Source organism: Balaenoptera physalus (assembly GCF_965194825.1).
Source record: "Balaenoptera physalus genome assembly, chromosome: 9".
NCBI classification, from domain to species: Eukaryota; Metazoa; Chordata; class Mammalia; order Artiodactyla; family Balaenopteridae; genus Balaenoptera; species Balaenoptera physalus.
In genome coordinates this window covers 54,525,702-54,542,899 of record NC_138888.1, presented here as the reverse complement: position 1 = coordinate 54,542,899, position 17,198 = coordinate 54,525,702, and the positions used below count along the sequence as shown (strand labels likewise).

The following is a 17,198-nucleotide window of genomic DNA, read 5'->3' as shown; positions in this document are numbered from 1 at the left end:
GAAAAATTTGGAACATATAAAGAAGTTGAAATAATTTTAACAGTAAACCATTATATGCAACATCTAGATTGTATAGTTAACATTTTCCTGTACTTGTTTTTTCACCTAACTGTATATCTGTTAATGTGGATCCATTAATCTTTCTTTTTAATGCATTTCAAAAGAAGTTGCAGACATCAGTGCACTCCCCCCTAAATCCTTCAGCATGTTTATCATTAACTAGAGTTCGGTATCTTTTTTGAGGTAAAATTGATACACAATGAAATGCATGAACTGTAAGTGCACAGTTCAATGACTTTGACAAATGACTACACTTTTGTAACCTGCCTTAGCCACTCTTAAAACACTGAACATTATCATTACTCCAGAAGGATCCCTTATGTCCTTCCTAGTCAATTTTGTACTCTTTTTGTATAGAGCTGCTTTCACTCAGTATTGTTGGGAGACAATTTTCCCTGGGTCTCCCAGATTGCTGCATGTTTTATGCGTGAGGCACTGACTCTCCTTTGTTCTAGGCTATATTTTCAAGGATATTTATATAGCAAACAGCTTTGGAACATAGAGACAGTGTTTCCTTCCAGTGTAAAGGGCAATGCTTACTGCCCATTATAAAAATTCAGGTTCCCTAAGGTCAGTGTTCCTCTCTTATAATGCAACCCACTGTGTATAAGTTTTATTTGACCTTCTTCACATCACCCTGTGGGAATTGGGGCTTGTACAACCAGCATAAAGAAGCTGATACTCTGGTTACTACTATTGCTCTGAATAATAAACTGTCCTTTGTCTCAGAATCTGTAGTACTGTGCCTTCTACCAGCATCTTTGAAATTTTAGCAGGCTCATTTTTTAGCTTGCATTTGAGGGAAGATCAAAGACCCTTTACAGTTCTTGACAGGTATTGTGATATATATACCAGTAATTCATTCCTTTTTATTTCTCAGTATTGTTCTGTTGTATGTACATAGCACAATTTATTTACCTGTTCTTTTATTGAAGGATATCTACCCTGTTCCTGGGTTTTAACTGTTATGGATAAACCTGTTATCCAAAGTCTTGTAAAGATTTGCATACAAGTCTTTGGGTGGACATCTGTTTTCATTTCTCTTGGGTAAATACCTAAGAGTGAAATACTGGGCTGTATGACAGGTATATATTTAAGTCTATTAGAAATTGCAGAACTTTTTCCAAAGTAGATCTGCCATTTTATACTCCTACCAACAATTTATGAGAGTTCTAACTCTTCCATAAGATTCTGACTCCAGTTCAAATCTGTGGATTTTTTTGACCATACCACCAAGCAATTCTGTGACACCAGCTAGGTGTACTACATTCAACTCAATTTTGACACTGTCTACCTGGAGATAGCATCATGTCCCAGGTAAAAGGCACTGTCTACCTGGAGATAGCATCATGTCCCAGGTAAAAGGCAGGGGTGCACAAGACTGCACCCCTCCTTCAGATGCCAGTTCAACCTTGTCACCTGTGCTTCTGACTGAATGACTGTTAGATTAGAGGCTCCTGGACTTCCCTGGTGGCACAGTGGTTAACAATCCACCTGCCAGTGCAGGGGACACAGGTTCGAGCCCTGGTCCAGGAAGATCCCACATGCCGCGGAGCAACTAAGCCTATGCACCACAACTACTGAGCCTGCTCTCTAGAGCCCACAACCCACAACTACTGAAGCCTGCATACCAAGAGCCCATGCTCCGCAACAAGAGAAGCCACCGCAGTGAGAAGCCACCGCAATGAGAAGCCTGTGCACTGCAACAAAGAGTAGCCCCCACTCGCCACAACTAGAGAAAGCCCGCACACAGCAACGAAGACCCAACACAAACAAAAATAAATTAAAAAAAAAAAAAAAAGATTAGATGCTCCTATGACCCCCCACCCTGGTTTTGCTTGATTTGCTAGAGCAGCTCACAGAGCTCAGAGAAATATTTTACTTACTAAATTACTGTTTTAATATAAAAGGATATCACTAAGGAACAAGTAGATGGAAGAGACTCATAGGGCAAAGTATGTGGGAAGAGGGACAGATCTTCCCTGCCTTCTTTAGGCACACCACTCTTCTAGCACCTCCACATGTTCACCAAACCAGAAACTATCAGAACCCAACCTTTTGGTTTTTATGGAGGCTCAATACAAAGGCATGACTGATTAAACCATTGGCCATTGGCAATTGAACTCAACCTCTAGCCCTTCTGCCATCCCCAGAGGTTGATGAGAGGGGTGGGGAGTGAAAGTTCCAACCCTCTAATCACAAGGTTGCTTTCCCTGGCAACCAGCCTCCCTCCTAGGATGCTATACCAAAGTCACCTTATCAGTATAACAAAAGACACCTTAAGGAAATTCCAAGGGTTTTAGGAGCTCTGTGTCAGAAACTGGGATGAAGACCAAATATATTTCTGTCTCCCATCCCCCACCCCCTAATTGCAGTGGCTAGAACCTCCAGCACAATGTTGAATAGAGATGATGAGAATGAACATCCTTGCTTATTCCCAATCTGAGGAGGAAAGTATTTAATACTTCATTATTAAGTTTGATTTAGCTTTAGGTTTTTTTTGTTTGTTTTGTTTTTTCTTTTAAACTAACACTCACTCACTTTATTTATTTTTATTTTTTGGCTGTGCCATGTGGCATGTGGGATTTTAGTTCCCCAACCAGGGATCAAACCCATGCCCCTGGCACTGGCAGCCCAGAGTCTTAACTACTGGACTGCCAGGGAAGTCCCTGGCTTTAGCTTTTCCATACATGTCGTTTAGTAGACTGGGATGTTTCCTTCTGTTCCTAGTTTGTTGAGAGTTTTTGCTGAATTTTATTTTCAGTTATTATTTTCTCTTTTGATTGTTAAGTCCTATTTTTCAAAGAATTGTCCATTTCTCCTAGGTCATCAATTTTATTGGCAATATTTATTCATAATATTCCTTTATTAGCCTTTCAATGTAAGGTTGCTAGACCCTCTTTGGTTCCTGCTTTGGGTAATTTGTGTTCTTATTTTTCTTATTAGTCTACCTAGGGGCTTATCAGTTTTGTTGAAAGCCCTGACTTTTGGGTTTCTTAGTTTTTTCTATTTTTCCCTATTTTATTGAATTATGCTCTTATTATTTTTTCCATTTACTAACTTTGGATTTTCTTTTTTCTTCTCACTTCTTAAGGTGAAACCCTATGACACTGATTTGCGACCTCTTTTATTTCTAATATAAGCATTTACATCTGTAGGTTTTTCTTTATGGATGGTTTTAACCACATTCCACAAATTTTGGTATGTTATATTTTTCATTATCATTCATATAAAACATTTTTCAAATTTTTTGTGATTTCTTTAATCTATCAAGTTAATCAAAAAGATCTTGTTTACTTACAAATATTTACATTTATTTACCTTTCTATTTCTTAATTAGTATTGTTTTCTGTTTTAATTCTGTTTTGACCTGAGACTATACTCTGTAAGATCATCTAAAGTGTATTGAGACTGTTTTTTTATGGCCCTCCTTATGGTCTATTTTGGTGAATGGGCCTTGTGGAATTGCAAAGAATTGTATCTTGCAGTTGATGGGTGTAGTTTATATATGTGTGTGTGAGATCTGTATCTATTTATAGCTGTATATCCATACCTATATCTATATCTATTAGGGCAAAGTGGTTAATTGTGTGTTTTAAGATTTTCTTTTTGTCCTGAGTGATTTTTTTTTTCTAGTTTTATCAACTGCTGGGAGTAGCATATTAAAAAACCTCCAACTATGATTGGATTTTGTCTATTTCTCTTTCTAATTCTGTCAGTGTTTGATTTATGCATTTCAGAGCTCTGTTACCGGGTACATAGATATTTATGATTGTTGTATTTTATTTCATTTTGAAATGCCCTTCTTTATTTCTGGTAGTACTCTGTCTTAAAGTCACTTTTACTATTATTAACAAAGCCGTAGCCTTCTTATTGCTTACTGTTTTCATGTTATGTCTTTTCCATCCTGTAGTTTTTTTTAAGTGTCTTTGTATTAAGGTGGTTCTTTTGTAAATAGCACATAGTCAGGTCTTGCCTTTTTATCCGTTCTATCAATCTTTGTGTTTTAGTTGGAGAACTAAAACATATTTATTTATATGCTTTGATTTAGATCTACCACTTTGCTGTTTTTTGTTTATCCAGCTGGTTTTGTTTTTTTGTTTTTTTTGGTACCTATTTTCTTCCATTTCTGCCTTCTTCTGTCCTAGTATGATATTTTTAAAGTTCCATTTTAAATCATCCGTTGGCTTTTTAATTATACCTTTTTGTATTATTTTTAGGGGTTGCCCTAAGGCTTGCATTCTCAAAGAGGATATCATAAGAATGTGAAAATTGGTTTTAGGGGTAAGGGCAAAAACCATCCTAGATATTATAGTAATCTGTGACCCTGTAAAGAGCCACAGTACATAAGTAAATATTCAGTATATCAGTGTTATTAAAGTTTCCTGGGGGAGGCAAGTAAGAAAAAAAGTCTCCTTATGAGGGGATGATGAAAAACAGGTTGAGAAATACTTGTCTCGGTTTACAGTGTACATCCTTAAACTTTCAATAATATACATAGACTTAATATCCTACCACACTTTGAGTAAAATCAGATATGTTTTTTAAAAAATCATTTTTATTTCCATGACATCTTAAGTTATGCCCTTTAAGACTGCTTTATTTTTTTAAAGCAGTTTTCGGTTCACAGCAAAACTGAGGTAAAAGTACAGAAATTTTCCATATACCTGGTGCTCCTACACATGCATAGCCTCACCCATTATCAACGTTTCCTGCCAGACTGGTACGTTTGTTACAGTTGTTGAACCTACAGTGACACATCATAATCACCCAAAGTCCATAATTTACCTTAGGATTCACTCTTGGTGTTACATGTTCTGTGGGTTTGGTCAAATGAATAAGGATATGTATCATTGTTATAGTATCATACAGAGTATTTTCACTGCCCTAAAAATCCCCTGTGTTCTACCTATTCATCGGCCGCCCTTCCCCAGACCCCTGGAAAACACTGATCTTTTTACTGTTTCCATAGTTTTACCTTTTCCACAATGTTATGTAATTGGAATCAGACAGTATGTAGCCTCTTCAGATTGGTTTCTTTCACTTAATAATATGCATTTAAGGTTCCTCCATGTCTTTTCATGGCTTGATAGCCCATTTCTTTTCAGTGATGAGTAACATTCTGTTGCCCGGATATACCTCAGTTTATTTATCCATTCACCTACTGAAGGACATCTTGGTTGCTTCCAAGTTTTGACAGTTATGAGTAAAGCCGCTCTAAACATCTGTATGCAGGCTTTTGTGTGGACATGAGTTTTCAGCTTCTCTGAGTAAATACCAAGGAGTGACATGCAATTGCTGGATTGTATGGTAGGAGTATGTTTAGTATTGTTAAGTAATTGCCAAAACTGTCTTCCAAAGTGATTACACAGTTTTGCATTCCCACCAGCAATGAATGAGTTCCTGTTGCTAAATATCCTTGGCAGCATTTGGTGTTGTCAGTGTTCCAGATTTTGACCATTTTAATAGGTGTATAATCATATTTCATTTTAATTTACATTTTCCTGATGACATATGATATGGAGCATCTTTTCATATGTTTATTTGCCATCGTTATATCTTCTTTTAGTGAGATGTTTGTTTAGATCGTTGGCCCATTTTTTAATCAGGTTGTTCATTTTCTTATTGTTGAGTTTTAAGAGTTCTTTGTATATTTGAATAACAGTCCTTTATCAAATGTGCCTTTTGCACATATTTTTCTCAGTCTATGACTTATCTTCTCATATTCTTGACATTGTCTTCTGCAGAGCAGAAGTATTTAATTTTAATGAAGTCCAGGTTGTCAGTTATTTTTTCATGGGTCATGCCTTTGGTGTTGTATTTGAAAAGTCTTCATCATTCCTAAGGTCATTAGGTTTTCTGTGGTATCTTCTGGGAGTTTTATAGTTTTGTGTTTTAAATTTAAGTCTGTGATTCATGTTGAATTAATTTTTGTGAAAGGTATAGGACTGTGTAGAATTTTTTTTTTTTGGCATGTGACTGTCCAGTTGGTCCAGTGCCATTTGTTAAGAAGTGTTTTTTTGTATGTATATATAATTATATCTAAATATATAATATATACTTAATCTAAATATATACTATAATATATAATATAATAATTATTAATATATAAAAGAAATGTAGAATTCTTTCAATTTGATGAAACATGAATATCATTGAAGGTTAGATTCAATTGGGATATATAAAAATTTTTTAATTTAGCCATCATGTATTAAGTACCTCTAATTTTCAAAGGGACACAATAAAAATAAGATGTCCAACAATAAAAGGGTCGAATACTTACAATTCAATGTATCAGCTAAGAAGTTTTACAGAAAATTTTTAATAAGAGTTAAGCAAAACAATTAAGGGGTAAAAGATGAGCATGAGTTGGGTAGGGAGGTCTGCCAGAGGCCTACAGCTTCAAGATTCTAAACCTAATGTTGAGACCTTGGTGTTGAGGGACGATTGAAATATTCTGGAGAATGTTACACTAGGCATCATGATATACAAGGGCTTTTGGTGTCAAATGATCTGGCTTTGAGTCCTGGCTCTACCATTCATCAGATTTGACCTCTCAGTGTCCTCATCTAAAAGAGACAAAGTCACACTACTTTGTCCTTCCTTCCTCCCTCCCTCTTTCCTTTGCTCCCCACCACGCTGATTCTCTTCCTCTGCCTTGAGTATATAGTGAGCACCCGCTGTGTTTCAGGGATGGTTTTAGGTGTGGGGATGTAAATGAAAAATTACAGTACTCCTTTTTAGGAAGTTTGTAGCCTTATAGGAAAACAGACACATGATAATGCAGTATGGTAGGTGTTATAATGGTGAAGTATGCCATATATAATTAAAAAGAAGTACCTGTATTTGCTCAAGAATGTCATGAAAGAGTTTGAAGATGAGATTGTGTTTAAACTGAAACTCAGTAATGTGCAGACATTTGCCAAGTGGGTGTCAGGGATAAGGGTAGGTTGGATCAAATGAAAGCATTCAGACAGTGCCTGTGTTTTTTTTTTCCCATTATGGTTTATTATAAGGTATTGAATATAGTTCCCTGTGCTGTACAGTAGGACCTTGTTGTTTATCTATTTTTTATATATAGCAATTTGTATCTGCTAATCCCAAACTCCTAACTTATCCCTCCCTGAACCCCTTTCCCCTTTGGTAACCATCATTTTGTTTTCTATGTCTGTGAGTCTGTTTCTGTTTCGTAGATAGGTTCATTTGTGTCATATTTTAGATTGTACATATAAGTGATATATGGTATTTATCTTTGTCTGACACACTTCACTTAGTATGATAATCTCTTAATCTCTAGGTCCATCCATGTTGCTGCAAATGGCATTATTTCATTCTTTTTTATGGTTGAGTAGTATTCCATATATATACCACATCTTATTTATCCATTCATTTAGGTTGCTTCCCATGTCTTGGCTATTATAAATAGTGCTGCTATGAACATAGCAGGTGCATATCTTTTCGAATTAAAGTTTTCTCCAGATATACACCCAAGAGTGGGATTGATGGGTCATATGGCAACTCTATTTTTAGTTCTTTAAGGAACCTCCATACTGTTTTCCGTAGTGGCTACACCAATTTACAGTCCCACCAACAGTGTAGGAGGGTTCCCTTTTCTCCACACCCTCTCCAGTGTTTATTATTTGTAGACTTTTTAATGATGGCCATTCTGACTGCTGTGAGGTGGTACCTCATTGTAGTTTTGATTTGCACTTCTCTAATAATTAGTTATATTGAGTATCTTTTCATGTGCCTATTGGCCATCTGTATGTCTTCTTTGGAGAAATATCTCTTTAGGTCTTCTGCCCATTTTTTGATTGGGTTGTTTGTTTTTTTGTTATAGAGTTGTATGAGCTATTCGTATATTTGGGAAATTTAAGCCCTTGTTGGTTGCATTGTTTGCAAATATTTTTTCCCAGTCTGTAGGTTGTCTTTTCATTTTGTTTATGGTTTCCTTTGCTGTGCAAAAGCTAATAAGTTTGATTAGATCCCATTTGTTTATTTTTGCTTTTATTTTTATTGCCTTGGGAGACTGACCTAAGAAAACATTGGTATGATTTATGTCAGAGAATGTTTTGCCCATGTCCTCTTCTAGGAGTTTTATGGTGTCGTGTCTTATATTTAAGCCTTTAAGCCATTTTGAGTTTATTTTTGTGTATGGTGTGAGGGTGTGTTCTAACTTCATTGATTTACATTGGCTGTCCAGCTCTCCCAACACCAGTTGCTGAAGAGACTGTCTTTTCTCCATTGTATATTCTTGCCTCCTTTGTCGAAGATTAATTGACCATAGGTATGTGGGTTTATTTCTGGGTTCTCTGTTCTGTTCCATTGATCCATATGTCTGTTTTTGTGCCAGTACCATGCTGTTTTACTGTAGTGCAGACAGTGCCTGTTTTTAATAGGTTCTTGAACCTGTTTGTTTTCTCTTACCTCTCTCCCGTACGCAGACCTGGATACTTAACAAAAAATACTATAAACCATTTATTGAGCTGCTATTCAGTCTGCTAAGCACTGTTCTAGGCATTTTATATTAATTATTTAGAATCTAGCAATAACTGTAGTAGACGTTTTTTATTCCTTGAAGATATTATTATCCCCAGTAGATAGATAAGGAAACTGGAGCACAGGGTTTTTTAACATCTCTGGTCATGCAGTTTGAGGTTGTAAGTAGTAGGATTAGGATTCAAACCAGTATTCAAATCCAACTTTAATCCCTGCCTGCTTTCCATTATGTCACTTTAAATACCATTCCAGCAGTTTTGCCAGATTTAGTGTACCCTTCTCAGTTTTGAAGTACAGGCCAGATGAAGGGACTTAGTTAGGATTTACTTCAATATCAAGAAAAGTATAAAAATCTCATTATTTTTAATGCTATTTATGTGAAATTTAGTAATTTGACTGGGGCTAAACTGGATTTTATCTATTTACATAAAGCTCAGTAAACATTGACTTCTACCAGGCCACCATATTTCTTTTAGCTTCTATTTTCTTAAGGGATTTGAGTTAAGTAAGAACTAAAATCTTGAGAACGCGTAAAGGGAAATTTCAGCATTGACTGAAAAATAGTTACTCGTTCGTTTCGATCTCTGTCTACATAGACAGAGTGAAGTCATAGAATTAAAAATACATATTTTAAGAAAGGATAGAGACTTGTGTTCTATAACAGAAAGAAAAGAAGGAGACCCACCCAACTGTAAGCAATTTGTCCATCGTTGTGTAACACATTAGTTGTTGGAGCCAAGACTAAGTCCCAGACCTCCTAATACTTAGTCCAGTGATGTTTTTGTTGTGTTCTTATACGTACCTCAGGCTTAATGATTCCTGGGGTATCTTGACATGTAGATCAAAAGCATATAGTCTTTGGGGACTTCCCTGGTGGCGCATTGGTTAAGAATCCACCTGCCAATGCAGGGGACACGGGTTCGAGCCCTGGTCCGGGAAGATCCCACATGCTGTGGAGCAACTAAGCCTGTGTGCCACAATTACTGAGCCTGCGCTCTAGAGCCCACGAGCCACAACTGCTGAGCCCGCATGCCACAACTACTGAAGCCCGCGTGCCTAGAGCCCGTGTTCCGCAACAAGAGAAGCCACCGCAATGAGAAGCCTGCTCACTGCAACGAAGAGTAGCCCCTGCTCGCAGCAACGAAGACCCAACGCAGCCAAAAATAAATAAATAAATAAATAAATAAATTTATTTTTTAAAAAAAGCATATAGTCCTTAAGAGTCTTAACCGTTATTCATGCATATTATGTAATATCTCTGCTGCATATTGTGTAATAATTAACTGCCCTTCACTCATTGTATATTTTTCCACTGATACCTTAGAAAAAAAAGTCTTTGCCTCAGAAAAATATGTTAAAATATTGAAAAGAAACAGAATATATTTGAATTTTCAGCTCTTTAGCCTCCTAATGTTATCTGATACTCCAGAATTTTTTTTTCTAACATATCTGTATCACCCAGCTTTATTGGACTGAAATTCTTCTACAACTTAATTTTAATTATATTCTTATTATTCTGCCTAACATTGAAGTGAATCACTTAAGTCTATTGTTATCATTAGAGTAAGTCAACTATCAAGAAGGTATCAAACAAAAATAAACAAATGGGACCTAATGAAACTTAAAAGCTTTTGCATAGCAAAGGAAACCATAAACAAGACAAAATGACAACCCTCAGAATGGGAGAAAATATTTGCAAATGAAGCAACTGACAAAGGATTAATCTCCAAAATATACAAGCAGCTCATGCAGCTCAATATCAAAAAAACAAACAACCCAATCCAAAAATGGGCAGAAGACCTAAGAAGACATTTCTCCAAAGAAGATATACAGATTGCCAACAAACACATTAAAGGATGCTCAACATCACTAATCATTAGAGAAATGCAAATCAAAACTACAATGAGGTATCACCTCACACCGGTCAGAATAGCCATCATCAAAAAATCTACAGACAATAAGTGTGGAGAAAAGGGAACCCTCTTGCACCGTTGGTGGGAATGTAAATTGATACAGCCACTATGGAGAACAATATGGAGGTTCCTTAAAAAACTAAAAATAGAACTACCATACGACCCAGCAATCCCACTACTGGGCATATACCCTGAGAAAACCATAATTCAAAAAGAGACATGTACCACAGTGTTCATTGCAGCACTATTTACAGTAGCCAGGACATGGAAGCAACCTAAGTGTCCATCGACAGATGAATGGATAAAGAAGATGTGGCACATGTATACAATGAAATATTACTCAGCCATAAAAAGAAACAAAATTGAGTTATTTGTAGTGAGGTGGATGGAGTTAGAGTCTGTCATACAGAGTGAAGTAAGTCAGAAAGAGAAAAACAAATACCGTATGCTAACACATATATATGGAATCTAAAAAAGAAAAAGGTTCCGAAGAACCTTAGGGGTAGGATAGGAATAAAGACGCAGATGTAGAGAATGGACCTGAGGACACGGGGAGGGGGAAGGGTAAGCTGGGACGAAGTGAGAGAGTGGCATGGACATATATACACTACCAAATGTAAAATAGATTGCTAGTGGGAAGCAGCCACATAGCACAGGGAGATCAGCTCAGTGCTTTGTGACCACCTAGAGGGGTGGGATAGGGAGGGTGGGAGGGAGACGCAAGAGGGAGGAGTTATGGGGATATATGTATATGTATAGCTGATTCACTTTGTTATACAGCAGAAACTAACACACCATTGTAAAGCAATTATACACCTATAAAGATGTTTAAAAAAAAAAAAAAGGTATCAGTTGGCCTGTTCAAGGAGTGGTGGTTAAAAAAAATGCCAGATTTTGATTTTTAGAGTTGTTGTCTTCCAGCCGACAGTGTTAGATAATCTCTTCTGTGATGAAGCACTTGGAGCAGTCTTGCAAAGATGTTTGTACAACATCAGTATCCATTTACCTATAAAGTGTTCCATGGGGCAAGTAATAATTTATAGCAGGTGATATGTATGGCTCAGAATGTATTTTGCAAAACCAGTTCCTCCTTTCATTTTTAGTTTATTTGTAACCACCTCTTGCTAAGACTATGACAGTTACCTTGTAACAGGCATCCCCTGTAACAGACATACAATCCTCATGTCTCCACACATCCATGGTATTGCCAAAAAAGTGATATTTTTTTAAAACACAGATTTGATCTTGCAACTTATGAAAGCAAAACGTGTCAGTAGGTGTTTATTTTATACAGAATAAAATGCTTAGGATGTCAATAAATAATTTCCATTTTCTGGCTCTGACTTGCATTTTCCAGTCTCATTTATGGTCACCCTCTTCACACTAATATACTTAAAGTAAGCTTCTTCCCTTCCCAAAATATCTGCTAAGTATCCTGCTGTACAAGCATAAGGTTAAACCATTAGCTCAGTTTGGATTACTGTTTTCACTCTCCATTGAAATCTCACTCTTCATGCAAGGAGAAATGTACCTCATGTGTAAAAGCTTCCGTAATATGTATTCCATAAAATATGCTTCACCCAGTATAGGCCTCTCCTTGGCATTCCCTTTAGCTCTGGGAAATTTTCTCATACTATTCATTTAATAATTTATCTCTTCCATCTTCTGTATTTTCTTTCCCAGGACCTCTAATCCAAGGTTTGGGTATATTTCATTTGAGGGGATCCGTTTATCCTATGTGCCTAGAGATTTTCTAAACTTTTATTTCCAACTCAATTTTTTTTAATTGTCTGAGAGTATTGTTAAAATTCTGATTGTTTTTGTTCTTGTTTTATTGATATTATATTGTCTCAAATATCTGTGGAGATATTAATTAGGTGGTGGATAAAATTTATTTTGTTCCCTCGTTTTTCTTGGCTTTTCTTCATTATGCTGTGTGTTTTGTGATTCTTGGTTGACCCTTCAGATATATGAATGAGGGGTAAGAATGACGGATAGGAATGATTTAAGGTTGAGTGGGTAGGGAGACAGCTCTTGCACCTGTGGCTTCCTAATTGTCAGAATGAATAGAGGTTTTTGTGTAGGATCCAATTTTTCACAAGTTGTCTAGATACTTCCTTCAGTCTCTTAAGAGAAGGGCCTCACATTATTTGCATTGGGGTATTGTTTGCCTGTTTTCACATGTGTAGGTGGGAATAGGGGTGGGAAAATGAAACGGGCATCTAGTCCATATACAAACTTTCCATTAATCCTTCTGTTTTCGTTGTGCATGTAGTGTCTCAGCACAGTCTCTCTGAGTTCTGTTAGGAATGCTGGTTCCTACTTCTGCAGCTCCTTTTATTAGTTTTCCTAGGGTATGGCTCCTTCAACTCAGTTGACCAGTCATCAGTCTTTCTAACTTCCAGAAATTTCTTTAAGTCTCCTTTCTCTTGATGGCACCCCTCTTATTCTCTTCCTTATTGTGAATTTATTTCTTTTTATTATTTTATTGTAGTTTTGATGCCTTTTAAAGAGTAACATGAGACATGTTTATTCAGCCTGCTATCTTAAATTGGAAGTCAGCTTATGTTTCCTAGAGAAGAAAATATACTCTTACTTCTAAGGAGAATCAAGTATAAAACTGTAGCAACACTTTATTCCTTTCCAAATCTAGTTGGAGAGAAAAAACATGCACCAAAAGAGATAAGTAATCTCATTACTAATTGGAACCTTGGGTAGAATACTTGGCAAATGAAGTTTAGTATTTGGACCACTGTCATTTGACTCCATGTTCCTGTCATTCTTTGAAAGTCATTTAAAAATGATTGGGAGGTGGGACTTCCCTGGCAGTCCAGTGGTTAAGACTCTGAGCTCCCACTGCAGGGAGCGCAGGTTCGATCCCTGGACGGGGAGCTAAGATCCCACATGCTGCGTGGTGCAGCCAAAATAAATAAATAAATAAATAAAATGATGGAGGATTTATGAGAACAATGTTCTCCTCTTTAAAAAAATGATTGGGAGGAGGAAAAGGATATAACAAGGAAATTGAGAGTCAGTATTTTTATAATTCTGTAATAAATTTTTTCAGAAATGAATTTTAAATTTTGGAATAAAGGGAAGTGGGAGAAAGGGGAACCTTATTTGGTTGGAGGAAGAGGAACACAAATTAAAGGTGTTAGATGAGTTAATATGTGCACATTCTAAATTGGCCTGTCCCCTTTGTAAGTGCCTGATATCTTAGCAGGCATGTCAGCAGCTTCTAAATGCTTCTACAATCATTTGGTCATTCCTTTGTTCATTTATTCATTCAATAATTGCGAGTCTTTCCTGTAGAAGATAAACGTCTATTTTGTCCAAACAAATGTTGCAGATGACAGTGTAAGCCCAAACACCAAATGTCTCGCCTTATGAAAGTCTTACACGTAGATTGAGCAAAAATCTACATAAATCTGCATTCTTGGTTCTCATAGGCAGAACATCATGAATTGTGAGGCATATCAACGAGAGTGATTAGAGAATATTGGAAGAAGGAAGAACAAGAAAAATAGATCCATATTAACTTCTGAATGTAGTCAGAGAATAATGTTATTACCATGAACCATTATAATCCTATCAGCATTTTATTCCAAAGGTATCATGCACAGTGTCACCTTGACACTAAAAGAAGTTATTTTATGTAGCAGAAGTAGGAGCTGGGAAATTTGACTTGGCATGAGCAATTCACTTAACCCCTTAGAGTTCAGTCCACCTTTTTTTTTCAAGTGAGAGTTGGACTAAATAATGATTAATGATCTTACTGATGCTAAATCTATGATTCTTTTAAGTACTTATTGAATGATAGTTGTTTGCAGGCATTAGGCTAAGTCCTCTGGGAAATACTAAGATATATGTCACAGTCCCTGACCTTCAGGAGAAGAGAAATCCAAAAGAGCAAATAAAAGTAAGGCATACACAAATATCTGCATTACACAGCAGTGTATTATAAAAACTATATAGAAGAATCAATTAAGTGAAAGAGGAGAGAATTTCCAACTTTGGCAATTGAGGATGATTGCAAAAAGGATCATATGAATTATGCCTTGAATCTTGAGTAAGATTTTGATAGACAGCTATGACTAAGAGAATAATGCATCCCCACCAGCCTAAGTTGGAGTACAGAGATGAGAAAACATGAAATGTGCTTAGGGAAGTACAAGTCAGCCAGCTTTATTGGAGTAATGGGAAAGGAAGTGGAAAATATACCTAGAGGTAACATTATGAGTGGTCTTACCTACAATTTAAGGGAAGTATTGTAGATTTTTGAGACAGGAGACCAACAGGCTAAGATTTATTCAGAGAAGATATGCAGGTGTGGCAGATGCTAAGGAGTAGGGAGGAGACTTGTTGCTGAAATAATAATGAAGAAACTATTACACTCATCCAGGTAGGAGGTAGTTAGGACCAGAAGTAGGGCAGTGGCAATCCAATGAAATGGTTGGGGCAGATGAAAGTAAGAATGCGCATGATTCAATAAATGGTTGGGTAAAACTAAGGATTGAAACCAGTATGACTGGAAAAATGGAGGCACCTTTAATAAAAATTGCCAAGGCAAGGGGAGAAGTTGATTTTTGTGAAGAAATAAAATAAGCTAATTCCCCACCTTTAACAAATCTTTCCCACTTATGTAGCAGCAATTTTGGTGTAATAGCAAAGATAGAGTATTCTCTGCGAATTCTTGTCCTTTTCTTGCAAAGCCATTATAGTTTCTTACGGATATCATTATTATTATTGTCAATTATTGTGAATCTAAATTGCCTTATGTACTCATTTGGGGAAGGAGGGGAGTATATGATAGAATGGGGGAAAAAAGTATTCTTTCAGAATATCGTGAAGAATAGCCAGAAGTTAGTTAAGAGCAGGATTTTACTTTAGATTCGGAAATGCAGTTCACTTACAAATGATACCTACCAAAAATTGTAATAATGGAAAATGAAATCAAATTAAGTGTGCCAATACACTAGGAACTATGAGGAAATAAGTGACAGAATTTTGATTATAGAAACAAAGCATGAACATATGATAGCTCTAATTAAAACTGCTATCCCTCCCTTCTCTTAATTGCAGTAGTTGACCCTATGCGCCACTTCATCTGATTTGATAATCTGCACTTTTTAGAGTGGGGAGTAAGAAAGGAAATGAAAGCAAAGGACTGTTTATAATTAGTGAGGAGAGAGCTTAGGAGAAAAAAATAGAAGATTTGGAAATATTATATAAAGCTTTAAAAACAATAATTAAAAAAAAATTTTACAGCATGTAGGCAGTTGTGATTTTTTTTTCTTCTAATTCCTACACAGCATCAGAGAGCAGAAAAGGTGCTGCCAAATTACACTTCCACGTGCAGGCTTTCTCAGTGTCAGACGACCTGCACTAGAAACTGGTTAAAACCCCTGTTTTCATGTGCCGTATTACTTTCATAATGAAGAGTCTCCTTTTGCATTGAAATTTGAAGTGTTGTTTTTATCTTTTCCATGTAATTATTTGGTTATATGTAATTATTTTACCTGACTTTAGAGTCATGGACTTGGGAAGGGTGGAGATTTTTCTGGTCCAGCATTTCCCTAAGTATGTTAGTCATCTGTAGTTATAAAAAAAGGTCTCTGGGATCAATTAGGTTGGGAAATTCCTGAGTTAAACACAGTTAAACAAGATTTTTATTTCAGTGGAGTTTGGGGAGGGTATGAAATCTCAGAGACTTTAATATGCTAATATGATCCAACTAAGAAGAAACTAGGTGTAGCAATTCACAAACTTATTTGACCACCAGATCCTTTTTTCATGGAATCTTTTTCAGGACCATTGTTCCTCTGAACACATGAGGGGAAACTCAAATTCCTTAATTTAACAGATTAAACAGAAAAGAGAGAAATGAGTCATTCAAAGTTGCATGCCTGTTTTCTTAAAGAACTGGACTTGAACCAGGGTCTCCTACCTGCTGTATTCAGATTTGCTTCCTTTTGCCCCCAAATTCAGAAAAGTCTTGAAGAACTACATGGTACTCAAAATTAGATCTGTAAGATGTACACAAGGGGATTTGAAGAAATAAATAAAATTAGAATGATTTACTTATTTTAATATAGTTTGAATTGGCACATTGACTTTGATGAAGAGTTAGATTGAAAGAGCCAATTATTTGTAACCAAAGTTACACTTTTCCAATCAGGAAACTTTTTTTTTTTTTTTTTTTGGTAAAAACCAAGTATCTTTCAAATTATAAAAAGCTCAAACAGTACAATAATGTGTGTACCCAAAAGCTTCCCCACTTTCCCAAAAAAGGACTAGAGAAAAATGACTGTTCATGATTTGCTGTCGATTGTTCCAGACCCCATTGCTACATAAGTAAACTTGTATCTTTTAAACACTTCTCTACATAGATGGTGTTATGGTAGACACACTGTTCTTTACCCTTACTTTTTTTACTCATCAGTATTACATGTTTATCTTCCCCACATTAATACATATAGATCTTTTAATGGCTCAATAGTGTTACATTATATACTTCTACTATCATTTATTTCATCAGTTTCCCATTGATGGACCTTAGGGTAGCTGTAATTTTCTACCAGGCAGCAGTGCCGTAGTGAATTTTGATATAGGTTTTTGTGTGTGATGGGGGTGGAGGGACCTTTGTGTGAGTATGTCTATAGGAGAGTCCTTGAAGTGGAATTGCTGGGTCAAAAAATACACACATTAAAATTTTTGTAAGTATTG

General features: G+C 36.2%; 1 protein-coding gene across 1 annotated transcript in view; it reads left to right on the top strand.

Moving 5' to 3' along the window:
• The window catches only part of LIN28B (lin-28 homolog B), a 137,017-nt gene that overhangs the window by 63,900 nt on the left and 55,919 nt on the right, over nucleotides 1-17,198 (top strand). The gene's annotated exons all lie outside the window — the stretch shown is intronic.